Genomic DNA, 16,484 nt, shown 5'->3' with positions numbered 1-16,484 from the left:
CTCTGACTCATTCCAGGATCAGTTCCGTTGCATCTCAGTGGGTTTTGTTCAGACTGCAGAATCTTCATCTTCAACTCTTTGGACTGTTTGAAGAAACTGTAAGTTTCAACTTTGTCTGCAGGAACTTTCTTGTTTGTTTCTGCTCTGCCATGGTTGGAGAAAATATTCATTGCTGACTTAGATCTTTGATTGTGTCTGAAGACAATTCTCTCCAGTCAATCATCACACCTCATCTCACATGTACTACTTGTTTGCGCTGGATTCGGCATGTTGTTTCTTTTACAGTGACAAGATTTTCAAGTTTCTGCACTAAAAACTATATTCACAGATTCACTTCATTGTTGTTTCACACTTGTTCCAGCTAGTTAGAGCATGTTAGTCCTGGTGGACTGGCTTGGTGGAGGACAGGCTGATTACTTTGGGGCCCTTTCCAACATTTGAAGGATACAAAAGAAACAAAAAGTAAAAAATAGAGCCAAGTGTGACAAGTTAAAAGTGTTATATTCTCATCTGCTACAAGTTAAAAACAGACTGTGTCAAGTAAAACGTATAATACAAATGATTTGTTAACATTTTAAAATGTTTAAAATGACAATCAGTTCATGGTCTGTAATATCATAAAAATGCTTAAAAGGATTAAAAAAAAAACTCATAGAAATGCTGATATCATTAAAAAGATCAGTCACAAGAAAGAGGTCATAAGGTGTTAAAACGATTTAAAAACAGTAAAAACATGTTAAAAAGCTAAAAAGTATGTTTTTTATTTTATTTCAGTGTTTATCTGTGACGCTAAATTAGTCTTAATCTGAACGGTTCTGGGATCAACTGTTTGTGTTTCACATTCCTCGGAGAGGAGGGAACTTCCTCACTTGAGTTACAGTATTATAGGAAATACTGCATCGCTCTTGTGATTATCTGACAGCTTGAAATACGCCTGTCAGAATGCGTTCCCCCTCTGTTTATCATGAAGGGATGCTCACACATCTTTCAAATTCATACTGCTGACTTCTTTCACCACCACAGATAAGTCCTGTGATTTACAGGCTGATATCATCATATTTGACCATTTTAAACACTTTTTGGCACGACCGTTCGGGCCATTTCGGACGGGGGCGGGACCAGGGGGAAACACATCTCGACGGGGGAACTGATCTCGATACAACACATGGTCCTGACGCTCTGACAGATAAACAAAACGAACGACAATGACGGACCCGGTGAACTTGTTTACAATCACTTCTTTCTTCACTGAGGTACCAGAGAGAGTGAAAAAAGGGTTAAACTCATTTAATTCCAACAGAGTGGTCAGTGTGGCTGTTCCGCCTGGTGGAATAATAAAGGGTAGCGTCCAGGCATCACAGAAAAAGAGAGTTTACGAGGTTGAGGTGAGTTATAAATTAGCCGTAAGCTATCTAGTTAGTTGACATCTAAAGATGATAACGTTATGCTAAAAAACGGATAGGACTGCTACAACTTTTGATGTAAACGAAGATGAAAAACTTAATATGTCAGTAACGTTATAGGTCCCTATATCAGCTATGTTTTGGAGTGTTAGTGAAGTTAAGCAAGTTGAAATATAATGATGTGCCAGCCCCCGGCTAGCAACAGAAATATTGTTAGGCTAAGATGTGTTAGGGTGAGAGAGTTGAAATGTTTTCAATGTAACGTCAGGTTCATGTTGAGGGACAGGCAGTAAAATACAGCAGTCAGTACCCAATCGGCCGAGACAAGTGCCACCATATGGCAGCTCTGCTGATCTGGACAGAAAAAAATGTGTCCCGCACCGATGTCGAGTGTGTGTGGAAGAGGGCGAAGATGCCGAAGACGGAAATCACAGCTAAGCGAGTGTCTGTGATGGCACCATCCACAACACAAGGTTAGTAATTAATTTGCAAATGAGGCTGTCTGATGTTGTTGCTTGTTTTGAATTATTTACTTAACGTTATGTGGTTTAAAGCTATTATATTATGTGAAGATGAATCCCATTCATCAAACGGTGGTAATATACACTCATAACACGTCATAATATTATTTCAGCTGGAATAAAAAGATCTGTCACCCAGGAGGACAAGGACTGGACAAGGACAATGACTGGAGGACAAGGTCAGTTTGTTAGAGCAGCTCCTGCACTGAAATGTTTATTACACATAGGGCCAAATCCACAAAAGGATTGCGCGGCTTTTGCGGCCGCTAAACCGGTGCAAATGAGACAAAAAGAGAGCGTCTAATTCACAAAGCACCCGCAAAAGGCGAATTGCATCACAAACTGCGCTGCCAAGCAAATAGTGGCAGTCTGCGCCGGTGCCATTTGCATGCATGTAAATTAGGTAATATTCATACATTCGGCGTAAAATTGCCCCCTTTCTATGCAAATAAGCCTCATTGCAAAAACCGTCTTATTCACAAAGGCCAGAGCTATTTGCCACACGCAAAAATAGTGGAGCAAATACCGTGTTTCAGAAGCGTGTATTAACTGCGCGCAAACTCACTCCTCACTCCCCATCTCTCTGTTTCTCTCTCTCTTCAATGTCATTCAAGCCTGTGTGATACTGAATGATATTAAGGGTGAAATCTATAGTCAGACATGACTGTACACAGTCAGATCAAGTGAGGTTGTGGACTTATCTCGGATTTAAAAATAAAAATAACAGGAGCTCAGGATTCATCCATACAGTAAAGGGGCTGCTTTATTACAAACAATTCCACCATATAAACATATAAATCTAGAATGTGTGTGTTTAACAGCTTAATAATGTCATCACATATCACAACATATATCAGACTTATAATAAAATAGCGCTGATCGTGTCCCTGTGAAGCTCAGCGTCAGTCAGGACTCTCAGCTGCTGCTGCAGATGCAGCCGCAGTGAGTAGGCTTGCCACCCGTCCCTTGAAATACGGAATTGTTACGTAATTCGGAATTAGAATTCATATAAAACAGTTATTTCCGTATTTCACAATCGTCCCATGCACATCTGTCACATACGCACACACTAGTTAAGCCTAATTATGCCTAAATAATGGTCCGCGTTAAATCGACGCAGAGCCTACGCCGTAGGGTTACGCCGTAGGGTTACGCCGTAGGGTTACGCCGTAAGGTTACGCCGTAGGGTACGCGGCGACGCGCACTGTACGGTGCGCCAGCCGCGTAACCTACGCCGTATGCTCTGCGTCGATTTAACGCGGAACCATAAATCATCCTTGAGCAGCACGGAGGGAGGAGGGAGGAGGGGGAGCGGGCTCCCGTCCCATCTTCGCACAGTGTCTTGATGATTTGTAATACAGGCTGAGCCTACCGTTAGTTCTTAAACTGTAAAAAAGCTTGGGGGGGGGACAAAAGCATGAGTTTGAAAAGTGCCCCCCCCTGTTCCCAGTGGAAATTGCGCCCTTGCGCCTCACAGCGTTTTATTTTCATTCGCTCTATTTTTTATTTCTGCCGTTTTCATTATGGACCAATCTGTGTGCTGAAATACGGAGAACACTGGAAACAGCTCCGCTCACTTACTGAGACAAGGGCAAATTGCACTCAGCCGCAAAACTTTATGGGCGTGTTTGCCCCGGCATATCATTAGGGCAAAATCTTTTGTGAATAGGACCTTAAAGCGGGGCAAATTGCGGGCGCAAATGCAGCGCAATTCACAGCGCTATTTGCAGGCGCAATCTGTTCTTTGTGGATTTACCCCATAATGTGTTATTTCAGTTTAAATTCAAATAATCGGTATGAAGCTTTAGACACGTAGGATCAATGAATAATGATCTCTATCACTCATGACGTAATTGATCGCACTGATGGAACATAATTATTATAATATTGTAGATTATATGTTAATATTTCTGAGTGAGCAGGATCGTGGTGCAGCTGCAGAATGTAGACCTACGTTAGTTTAAAATAGTTCAGGATTAGGTTCAGAGTTTGTTAAGCCTGCTTTCTGAAACAGGGCCCAGCCCTGCTCATGGATGTTTGAGATGTCACCCCACTCTAACAGACCTTATCCTAATTATTAACCTGTTATCAAGCCCTTGGCAAGCTTCAGCTGCTTGATAACAAGTTAATGATTAGAATCAGGTGTGTTAGAGTGGGGCGATACCTCAAACATGTAGGGCAGTAGCTCTCCAGGAGCAGGGTTGTTGACCACTGTAATAAATGTTTTTTTTTGTTTTTTTTTAAGGCATGTGACTGGGGAATCCACCATGAGGCAAGGGCTAAGCAACAATTCACGGATTGCACAGGTGTTGTCATCCAGGAGAGGGGATTGTTCTTGTCTCACAGCGGCCTACTCGGTGGTTCTCCAGAAGGGACAGTATCTGATGACTGCATCATTGAGGTGAAATGTCCGTGGTCAGCCAGAGCCAAGACCATCCTACAAGCAGCAGAGAGTAGGGACTTCTTCTTGGAGTTGGATGAAGAAACTGGTACCCTGGCACTAAAACAACTCCATAACTACTGGCATCAGATCCAGGGCAACCTACAACTGACTGGAGCTAACAGTTGTCACCTCATTGTATGGACTCCTCTTGACCTTGTCATCCTGCCAGTGCTCAAAGATCCGACGTGGGCTCTTAACATTGACATTCTGGAAACATTTTATAAAGAGTGTTTCCTTCCAAACATTGTGTCACAGTTGTAAATTAAAAACAAAAAGGAGGAGAGGCCAGCAACACTTGGGGCCAAATCCACAAAAGGATTGCGCGGCTTTTGCGGCCGCTAAACCGTTGCAAATGAGACAAAAAGAGAGCGTCTAATTCACAAAGCACCCGCAAAAGGCGAATTGCTCCACAAACTGCGCTGCCAAGCAAATAGTGGCAGTCTGCGCCAGTGCCATTTGCATGCATGCAAATTAGGTAATATTCATACATTCGGCGCAAAATTGCCCCCTTTCTATGCAAATAAGCCTCATTGCAAAAAGCGCCTAATTCAGAAAGGCCAGCGCTATTTGCCACACGCAAAAATAGTGGAGCAAATACCGCCTTTCAGAAGCGTGTATTAAACTGCGCGCAAACTCAGCTCATAAAAGTAACAGGACGGAGTTCAAGATTCATCCATACATAAGGGGCTGCTTTATTACAAACAATTCCACCATATAAACATATAAATCTAGAATGTGTGTGTTTAACAGCTGACCTGTAGGTGTGTGTAGCAAAACAAAGAACATGAATTACCATCAGATCCTGATCTGATCCCGATCCGGTGTTAATGAAGTTACTGGTGCTGTGCCTTGTGCGTAAATGCGCACAGCCTCTTAACATTTGACATTTCATTAGCTTATGTCATACAGACACTGAGGTCTGTTGATGTGTGTGTGGAGATGATGGCTATGTTCTACCACACGATGGTGGCCAGTGCACTCTTTTTTGCTGCTGTGTGTTGGGGGGGCAGCCTTGCAATCAAAAACACCAGGCGACTGAACAAACTGGTCAAAAAAGCGGGCTCAGTGTTGGGCAGGAGTCTGGACCCGCTAAGATCTGTGGTGGAGAGGGGCACACTGGAGAAGCAGGAGCAGCTGCAGCGGCCGGATCCGCAGCCTCCGCTCACTGCGCTGCAGAACGAGCGGTTCAGGAGATCCTTGCGTCCTCGCAGCAATAAGACTGTTTAAGTCGTCCTGAACTCAGTTTCACACACTCACCTCTGCCACAACTGGACTATATTTTAGTTTGCACTTTACATCTATCTATCTATCTATCTATCTATCTATCTATCTATCTATCTATCTATCTATCTATCTATCTATCTATCTATCTATCTATCTATCTATCTATCTATCTATCTATCTATCTATCTATCTATCTATCTATCTATCTATCTATCTATCTGCATGCGAAATACTAGTACAAATACGTGAAAGTTGAGGCTGTTGTGCTCTCTGCAGTTTTCATTATGGACCAATCTGTGCAAATTGCACTCAGCCGCAAAACTTTATGGGCGTGTTTGCTCCGGTATATCATTAGAGCAAAATCTTTTGTGAATAGGACCTTAAAGGGGACCTATTATGAAAAACACGTTTTTTCTTGTTTTAACATATATAAAGTGGTCTCCCCTCACCCTTCCAGCACAGGGGAGACAAAATACCATGAATTTCTGCAAGCTCTCTGACCCCCGCCAGACAGAGTCCCCCAGTGTCACGTGACCTTTTTTTGAGCCATTCTGAATCTGCGCCTATGGTGACGTCACCATAGGCGCTCATTTCCATAGGTTCAGCCTCTGCTGCTGAAACCACGCCCACAACCAGCTCTCTGCCCCGCTGGAGCGGTCCTTCCTTCAGCCAGTTGGACGCGGCGCAGCGGATCCGGGTTAAATCATCCAGGTTCCCGGGTGGTTTGGGAGCTGGGTCCTCGTGGGTCTGTCCCAGGTCGGACCAGCTTCATCCTCCGAGATTTTCAGTGAAATCTGTTGGTTTGATCCCCGATAACGGGCGATGCGCCGCGGATGCGCTCCGGAGCGATCTGTGCGCCCCTCGTGGGGTTGCAGCGCCCGTCGCGCAGCATCCGCCGGGCAGATCCGGCTGAAATTCCGCTGGTCGGTCCCCGGGAGTCCCTGCTACCAGTCCAGGCCGGTTCCTGCGGTCCCGGCCGGTCGGAACCGGTCGGAACCGGTCAGATTCCCCCGTTAAAGCCGCGGTGATGTGCGATGCGCCCCAGAGCCACGCCGGGCGCCCAGCGTTCAGCATCCGCCGGGTAGATCCGGCTTAAATAGTGCATAAATGTTATTTATATACAACTCATATTTTATTTTTTTAACAATAAAGTTTCCATTTGTGAAAATTCAGTGTTGTGATAATTTACAGGCTCGGGCTGCTCTGGCGGAGCGAGGTTTATTCTCCTCCCCTGCTACACGTCATTCAGGGAGCCAATCAGCACAGAGCCTCATTATCATACCCCCCCCTTCCCTTAGAATGGAGCACAGAAAAAGAGGTTAGAAGCGGTAAAACTAGTGACAGGGCCCACAGGCTGGATTTATGATTTATGTAGAAAAAACAAGCTTTAGATTGTTTTTAAGACATTCAAGGCCTGTTTAAAATATACATTAAATGCCATAATAGGTCACCTTTAAAGCGGGGCAAATTGCGGGCGCTAATGCAGCGCAATTCACAGCGCTATTTGCGGGCGCAATCTATTCTTTGTGGATTTACCCCAAAGTGTTGCTGGCCTCTCCTCCTTTTGTTCTAAGTACATGTTTTACTTAAGTACAGTTCTGAGGTACTTGTATTTTACTTGAGTATTTCCGCTTTGTCCTACTTTTTACTTCCACTCCACTACATTTCTGGTAAATATTTTAAACATTTTTTCTGGTAAATATTGTACCTTCTACTCCACTACATTTATTTAACATCTTTACTTTTCAGATGAAGATTTGACGATGTTAATGTCTGCACTTGAACATACCCTACATTCATGATCTGTAAATACTAATGTCCTTATCAGTTTACGCTGTTATAATAAATTAAGTTTTTGGCAGTAACACAATGTCTGAAACACTTAATACAACATGTCTATAAAGAACAGTAACATTTTTTTTTTTACCTGGTATTACTTTTTTAATTCAAGTTTTCCTCAAATCAAATCACTCATGAAAATCAGTTTACAAGAATATACATTTATCACAATGGGTCTTATTTCATGTCAAACTATTCAAATCATGCCGTTATATACATGTAACAAATCCCTATCATACAGTCTATCTACATTTTTGATTGAAATTTTCTGCAAACAAACAGTTGAAAGAACAAGAAGAATTTTTTTTCACTTTACAAGAATATACATTTTTCTCAATGGGTCTTATTTCATGTCAAACTATTCAAATCATGCCCTTATATACATGTAACAAATCTTTATGGCCACTGGGAAACAGTCCTCCACATTTAACACACTGACAATCATTCATTCAATTTCACGCAGAATGGGTGTTTGCACATTTTTTAGAAACACACATACTTTCAGTATTTTGTTGATGTTTTTCCTGAACTGGTGTGGGATGTGGTGCAAAATGCTGTACAATTTCAGCCTTTGAATAGAACGCTCCACATGTATCCTTGCATGGGAGATTAACCTGTTATTGTTCACTTCCTCCTGTGTGAACTGTCCATTGACGAGGAAAGACGGAATGTTCAGCAGAACTCCTTCTGGCAAAATGTCCCGTATGGTGAAGCCCTTGTCCGCCATGACCATATCACCTGGCTTAAGATGCTGGAGCAGTCAGCTGTCATCCGGGAAATGCCAACTGCACAACCTAGAGTTGCAGTTTTCACGCCTTTAAAAAAAAAAAGAGAGATAAATTGATCATCATTAACGTTACTTTAGTTCTGTATTAGTCATGCACAGCAATTACAGTGAAACAGTCATTGGCAATGGAAATCTTAAATCTCAGGCTGCCTCTAATAATGCTCAAATGTATAGAAAAGAAGATGCAAGAAAAAGAAAAAGTAAAAATAAGGATCTCAGATATAAAATGGTGTAGAAGTTAAATTTAATTGTAATTTATTTATTTAAAGTGCACAATTAATCTTGTACAAGAGCATATGCATTGTGCCAGGTTGCTATTTTCCACCTGTATTCCCTGGGCAGGTAGTAATAAAATAGAATACAGGAGTAATATAAAACTGTTGTAACACATGTACAGTAATAATAAACTGCAATGTAGATAGGTTGTGCAGTCTCAGAAACGGAGGAAATTAATGTGTTTAACCACGGAGAGCATAACAGTTTCACAACCGTCATTCCATGAGAATGGCACAAATTGGACTTTGACATTTCCACATTTTTTAGCAAAATGTAATACTTTTATGAACACCTCACAACATTAAGGACATATTTAACTACCAGAATATATATTTTTCCCATCTCAGGCATCAAATTCCTATTAATATTGGACATCATTTCATGATGTGGTCACCGTTGTTCTTCAACCCCGTTATGGACACAATGGAAGCTCTCTGAATATCATTATAAAATGTATTTGAAATGAAGTCAACATTTTCATATTCATCAGATGTCCCTCAAACTAATTCAATATTTGCAAATACAAAAATGATATAAATTCTTACATTTTTGCTATACAAAAGCTTGAAATGGCCCTTCTTGTAACAGCATCCTTATCATTTTTCATAACAAATGTGATTTAACTAAAGAATTTGAACCAAAATCAATAATCTTATGATAGCTCTAAACATATGAGACAGAAGTCAACAAACATATTTTTTTTTTTCATAAACTTAAAAAAAAAAGTATATAAATGTTGGTGTGACGGGGTTGAGAGTAGGGTAATGGGGTTGAAGATGGTAACGTGGTTGAAGGGACAAATACAGCTTAACATGTAAATAGTTGTTTTTTAACTCTCAAATTCACCGTATGATTTTGTATAAACATTCTATTTCATTATGTAACCATAAGAAGGACAATGGATATAAATTGCAGTTGAACTGAGTTTTATTAACCCAAATGAAACAATGACAACTACAACAATACATTAAAACATTGTAAACTGACTGTATAGCTCATCAAAAGAAAACACAATGTGTGTGTGTGTGTGTGTGTGTGTGTGTGTGTGTGTGTGTGTGTGTGTGTGTGTGTGTGTGTGTGTGTGTGTGTGTGTGTGTGTGAGAGTGAGTGAGTGAGTGAGTGAGTGAGTGAGTGAGTGAGTGAGTGAGTGAGTGAGTGAGTGAGTGAGTGAGTGAGTGAGTGAGTGAGTGAGTGAGTGAGTGAGTGAGTTAAGTTTCTCAGCGCTTCTTTCCTCTCCTTGCTTCTTTTATAAGCTGCTCTCCACTTTTTGCGTTTCTGCCGCTGTTCTCTTTCTGTTGGGTCCTTGATTCCTTTCTTTTTCCCTGCCTCTACATTCCTTCTCCGTCTCTGACGTTCACTCTGCAGGTATTTCTCCCTTCTTTCAGGATCGGTGTTAATGCGTGCCCGATACTTCCTCTGCCTTTCTGCGGGTGTTGTTGGGGCCATCTCATCTGTCTTTAAAATAATCATTATTACATTCAAAATGCATGTGGTATAAGAATATTAATCAAATATAATAATTATTCATTTAAATAATTGGATAACCAAGCAACCAAAGTGTTAAAATCACAACCCCATTACAATCTCACAACCCCATAACATTAAAACGTAACGGGGTTGAGTGTGACGGGGTTGTGATTTTTGCTCAAAATGGCTGCTGCTCCATATAATGAATACCATAGAGAGAGCACATGGCATGCATCAGATGAAGAAATAGTATATATTCTTGGAATAAGAAAAACCTTTTTAATGAGTAATAGTTTTCTATCTTTTTTTCATGTGATGGTGTTGAGTTGTTGATCTTGACGACCACAATACTACAATATAAATTAACAAAATATAGTAAAAGAAGGTAGCCACTTGCCTGTTTCAAGTGTGCAGTTGTCGAAAAGACTTCAGTGATGTCACTTCTATATGCTCAAATGGATCATACTATTATTTCTATGGGGGATGGGAATCATTTGTGCAACGGGGTTGAGGGGTTACTGAGGGACAGAACTAAATAATATGATTTTAATGATTAATTAGCAATTTATTTTGAAAAAAATCATTATCAGCAAAAAAGCATAAATATATGTTTATGTTTATATCAAAATGTTTGGACTTTTTTCAAGTTTTATTAGTTATATTCCAAGTACACTTTCATTGAAGGCTATCGGGGACATGACAAAATAGGTGGTGTCAACTGAAAAAACAATATAATTTCTCATATAAAGATACAATTTACTTAATGTGTTTTACACTTTATTAAAGGTATTGTGACATCATTTTTAACATGCTTTTAACACTATTAAAAGTCTTGGGCAACATCCCTCAAATGTGTCTAAAAGAGTGTAACAAGAAAAACTTCACTCTAGTAATCTTTTCCTGGCTTTTTATTACAGTGTTTTTTTGCGCCGTGAAAAATGCTTCCTTTCCCCCCTTTCCTGTCAATCATTGCTCCGCTCCTCCTCCAAACCTCCTCCTCCAGCCATACGCTCACAGCGGCGTCGGAGCGACAGGCGAAGCATGCACGGAAAAGCAGGAGGGCGAACCACAGCAAACAATCATAAAAATAAAGGCATGCAAGCAGCACTGTCCCCTTATCTTAAGTCCAGTCAGTGGCCGCGGGTCTTCTTAGCAGTTTTCCTCCGGTGATTAGAACAAAAGAGGCGTGTTAAGCCTCATTTATGGTTCCGCGTTAAATCGACGCAGAGCCTACGCCGTTCAGCGTATGGTGCGCGTCGCCGCGTAACCCTACGCCGTAGGCTCTGCGTCGGTGTAACGCGGAACCATAAATCAGCCTTTATGGTGCGCTGGAGAGGAGAGGAGAGGAGACAGGGAGCTGGGTGGAGGGGGCGGTGATTTAGCGGATCGTTACGTAACGATCCGCCACCAAACCACATGCGCCGTTTTTGCATAGTTATGCGGAAAATCCCAGAAAGCACACAATACACTGAATGTTAAAAGTTCGTTGTTTTTTGGGTGTAATTGATGTCAAGACACCCAACAAAACACAAAAAATCAAGAAAAATGTGTTTTTCATGTCACAATCCCTTTAAATGAAACATTTCAATGTGCATCGTGCATTTGGTGATACAAGCCTGAAAATTGGCATGAGCAGTCTCCATGGGTCACTTGACAAGAAAATTGGTCGGGCCACTTGAAATTTCAAGTTGGCGGCCATTTTTCAAGATGGCCGCCACCTTGGTTGGTCAATTAAGTGATGTAATTGTTTGGTTGGTGATATAGACATGAAAATTGGCATGAGCAGTCTCCATGAGTCACTTATCAATAAAATGCTACCAGCCACTTGATGGCAGCCATTTTTCAAGATGGCCACCACCTTAGTGGAGCAGTTAAAGGAGCTTGAGGCAGGATTTATGAAAAAAATGTGTATACGTTTTAAGTTTTCTAGTAATAATGTCAGATGAAGCGTTCCAAATCAAAAAGAATGTTTCCTCTAGCGTATCTCTCCGTTGCCTTGAACAGGTTGTGTGCTGCAAAATGTGCTGCAATTCGGAGGTCGAATTTCCCGCGCTGTCCTGCGGATGTGACGTCACATGACGCTGCATGCACGTTCTCCCCGTTCTCCCGTGCCGGCTTCACTGTTGGCTGCAGTACCCCCGACGGCCGTCGTGGTGAAGGGTGGCGCTAGAGAGTCCCATTTCTTAAAAGGAGCCTCATGCTCCTTTAAGTGATGTAAAGTTGGTTATACAAGCATGAGAATTGGCATGAGCGGTCTCATTGTTCCCCTGACAAGAAACTGCTCACAGCCAATTGGGATTTCAAGATGGCGGACATTTTTTCAAGATGGCCGCCACCTTATTGGAGCATTCAGGCAAATACAAGCATGGAAACTGCCGTGAGCCGCCACTGGATCCTCAAAAGATCAATGTTCCCATATACATTTTTTTTTCAGTAAAGAGGACTTAGAGTCATTATTTTTTAAGTTTTGGATGATGCCAAAACAATTTTATACCATGAAAAAAACCTCTAAAACTGAGGCATAAAAGTACATTTGTGTTGATTTGGTGATTACGGGGTAAATAATAATAATAATGACTTGGATTTATATAGCGCCCTTCTAGGCACCCAGAGCGCTTTACAGAAATCATTATTCATTCATACACATCCTCACTGGTGGTTGTAGCTATGTTTGTAGCCACAGCTGCCCTGGGGCCCCTGCACTGACGGAAGCGTGGCTGCCATATCGCGCCTAACGGCCCCTCCGACCACCACCAACATTCATACACATTCAAACACATTCACACGAGGCAAGGTGGGTAAGGTGTCTTGCCCAAGGACACTACGACAGCAAACTGGGACAGAGCGGGATTCGAACCGCTGACCTTCCGATCATTGGACGACCCGCTCTACCACCTGAGCTACTGCCACCCCTAAATTAGAATAGAGATTAGACAATTGCAAAACTAATTGCAAAGATGGTGCAGCAACCCATAGGCACTCGAGAGACCGTGAAACTCCATTTGCTGTTTACATTGGAATGGCGGTGTATGCTAAAACACGAAAGCGACAACTCATTGACCTACTTCATGAGAATGTGATATGCATCTCCTATGACAGGGTGTTGGAGGTTTCCGCACTGCTAGGAGAATCTGTGGTGAACCAGTATGTGGTAGATGGGGTTGTCTGCCCACCGATTCTGAGAAAGGGACTCTTCACCACATCTGCTATGGACAACATTGACCATAATACCACAGCAACAACGGCCCATACATCCTTTCATGGTACAAGTATTTCCATGTTCCAACATCCAGGTCTTAACAATGAGGGTGAGATAAGGCCACCACTCCAACTTTCAGATGACAGACCAAGAAAAGTTCCTGAAATTCCTGAATCCTTCTCGAACATCCAACCAGCTTTCTTCAGAAAGAAAAACTCAGAGCCCCATCCTGTAGGCAACCTACCTTTACCAGACCTCACTGTATTCAACAGAAACTTGACACCCGAGTTTGACTGGCTGGAGAAAGTTAGCCTAACCCAAGCAGTCGATGCTTCTGCCAATATAACATGGTCAGCCCACCATGCATCCCAACGGAAGAGCCTGGATTTTAAAGTCAGCATTACATCACTGCTTCCCCTCCTCCGAGACCAAGCCCACTCTGTTGCAACAGTAAAGCATGTCATGGACAAAGTTAGTGATACAGTGGCATTCCTGAATCCAAGACAAACGCCTGTCATAACTGCTGACCAGCCACTCTATGCTCTTGCAAAACAGAACCCTCTGCAGTGGATGACAGCGACCTGCAAGCTTTGGAGAGATTTGTTGTGCTAATGTATGACAGATCCAGCGATGTCACAACTGTGAATGAGGCGAGGCTTGATCTCTTTGCCAGAAAGCAAAGACCATATGACCTGATCCCACCAACTCAAGCAGCACTCAAAGAGCATGCCAAACGTGCATCTTGTGAGGCTGGATACGTGTGGGGACAGGCATTAAAGCGAGGAATGGAAAATCTTTTGGACTCCTTTTCCACCTATTGCAGAGAGTTGTTGGGAGTTGACCAAATCCGAGTGCACCAAGGCATGTACTGGAAGGTGTAAGTGCTTCAGATATGGACTCACTTGTACATGTCTGTGTACAGTAGTTGCCCTTGCTAGATCCTATATGCATATTCTTTTTGCCAGGGTTACTCCCCCTTGGCACCTGTGTTTTCAGGTGTAGACCTATGGCTCGGCTCCCCATGGCCACAACAGTTTGTCTTCAGTTTTACCAGTTAATCGCATTTTTAGTTTAGTTCTTTAGTATTTTTTTCCACTGGCTAATTACCAGTGAGAGATATTTTTAGTTGAAGAGATACTTTGTAATGTCAGCACCTCTACCTTTTATTTGTGAGGGATATTTTCAGTTTATCATGGTTCCAGGGCTATGTCAGTCAGAGCTGCTGTTGCCTCTAGATCTGCCCATATTGCCATTCAGTACATAATTGTTCAATTATTTTTTGGAGCGCTATCCATTCAGCACCAAAGCTGGCAACTTTAATAATCTTCCTTTTTGTTTATCCATTCCTTAGTATTTATTTGACAACGTTACTGTCTGTTCATTTAGGTAAAAAAAATAAAAATAAAAAACCAAAAAAAAAAAAAACCTCCCTTGTGACTGTTACCTTGTCGTGGTAAGGGAGCTTGTGCACTTCACTGAACCCTGAGAGCTATGCCGTTAGGAGGCAACTCCTGGCAGGTTTTACCACATCGGACAGGTCAAGGTTGAGGAGTTAGACAAAATACAGTAAAAAATCCACTCTTGGCCTTTTTAGGACCTCAAATTAACATGGGAAAATATATTATTTAAAAATCCAGGTGGCAATCTCAAAGAATGGCTGCCATCTTGAAATTTCAAGTGGCTGTGAGCAGTTTCTGGTCAAGTGACCCATGGAGACTGCTCATGCCAATTTTCATGTCTATATCACCAACCAAACAATTACATCACTTAATTGATCGACCAAGGTGGCGGCCATCTTGAAAAATGGCCGCCAACTTGAAATTTCAAGTGGCCCGACCAGTTTTCTTGTCAAGTGACCCATGGAGACTGCTCATGCCAATTTTCATGCTTGTATCACCAAATGCACGATTCTGCCTAAAATCCACTCTTAGCCGCTCCACTAAAACGGTCAGTTTGTCTTTTACGAGTAGGTGCAAAAGCTAGTGCTAACTTTAGCCCAAACTTCGTTTTTCTTGATTCGTTTAAGAATTGTAACTCACCTTATCAACTGCAGCCATTTCCTCTTCTCTTTCTCGTCGCAAGGAAAGCGGAAGAATGACAGTGGTATCAATGTCTTAGACTCAGATCTGTTGTTAAAACGGGGAACACAGCACTGCGGCATGTTTGAATGACAAGGAGCAGGACCCGGAAGCCTTATTTTGAAAAGGTGTGACGTCACGACTTAACAGCCCCATTGTTTACAAATTTACAGGTGCATAATGTAAATGTATTTTGAACAGTGTTGTTTATTGGTTATTAAGCAGGTTTTATGATTATTTGCGAGAGTCTACTGAAGTTCTTGAGCTAATAGTAGACATTATTTACATTTAGTCAAAATGAGATGTATGTCTCAGAGTAATACTAATACTAATAAGTAAGACTGTCAGTGCGTCCGAATTGTCAGACTAAACAGTATATACTCTAAAAGTATACTTAAGTTCGGCACACTTTTGAGTAAATATCAGTAGTGTGCATTAATCGTCGAGCAGCATGGCGCCTGTGACTGGCACGGCCGCTGCCTCGGCGTCTCATCTCCTTAAATTAATCTATGTCCTGATACTTTCACTGGCCCCATCAACCTGCACATCCAGCCTGTGCTATGATCGGACCACGCTGCTTCAAATCAGGAACTCTATGGAACAGTTCAGTGCAAATTGGGGCTACAACTTCTTACCTCCCCCGTCTGTCTGCGCTGACTTGTCACTCGGGGGGCTGCTGCTGCCTCCACTCCGGAGAAGACTGCGGAGACGTGGATCCAGGGCCGGCGTTCAGGTGTGGCTGAGGCGGAACAGGCGGCTCTTTCCCAGGTATGGCCGGGAGGAATTTACGAGCTACCTGCGTCCCATCTCCTTGCAAGTACCCGAGGAGGAAAACGACCCACAGCCTATACCCCGGTACTGCCAGGTATACCGCAACTTTTGCCCACGGCGTGTCATCGCTCCGCGGATCAGCTGTCTGTCAGCCGTAGGAACTCAGTCAGCTGGCGGTGACGTCATGGTGCCTTCACGGTCCAAGATGGCCTTACTGAATGCACGCTCCATTGCAAACAAATCACTTGTCCTGCATGACTTGCTGATCCAGGAAAATCTTGACTTCCTTTTCTTGTCTGAAACCTGGCAGCGGCAGGGGGAATTCATCCACCTCAGGGAGCTGTGTCCCCCGGGATACTCGTTCGTTGCCACTCCTCGTCTCACTGGATGTGGCGGGGGGCTCGCGGTGGTTTTCCGTGAACGCCTCAAAATTAGGCTGGTGAACTCTGACGTTTTCCCCTCATTTGAGCTTCAAG

General features: G+C 42.6%; 1 protein-coding gene and 1 long non-coding RNA gene across 2 annotated transcripts in view; both read left to right on the top strand.

The window, feature by feature from the left end:
- LOC133424423 (NACHT, LRR and PYD domains-containing protein 3-like) overlaps positions 1-16,484 on the top strand; it is a 44,406-nt gene continuing 27,922 nt past the window's right edge. The window contains exon 1 of the mRNA XM_061715034.1: positions 1-98. The gene's annotated coding sequence lies outside the window, so the exon portion shown is untranslated. The remainder of the gene's footprint in view (positions 99-16,484) is intronic.
- Positions 165-7,444, top strand: LOC133440814 (uncharacterized). The gene is made up of 3 exons (XR_009782362.1): positions 165-1,876; positions 2,038-2,103; positions 4,170-7,444. It is a non-coding gene; the product is annotated as an uncharacterized LOC133440814 (long non-coding RNA).

Source organism: Cololabis saira, chromosome 3 (assembly GCF_033807715.1).
Source record: "Cololabis saira isolate AMF1-May2022 chromosome 3, fColSai1.1, whole genome shotgun sequence".
NCBI lineage: Eukaryota > Metazoa > Chordata > Actinopteri > Beloniformes > Belonidae > Cololabis > Cololabis saira.
The sequence above is the reverse complement of the archived record's forward strand: the minus strand, read 5'-3'. Positions and strand labels throughout refer to the sequence as shown.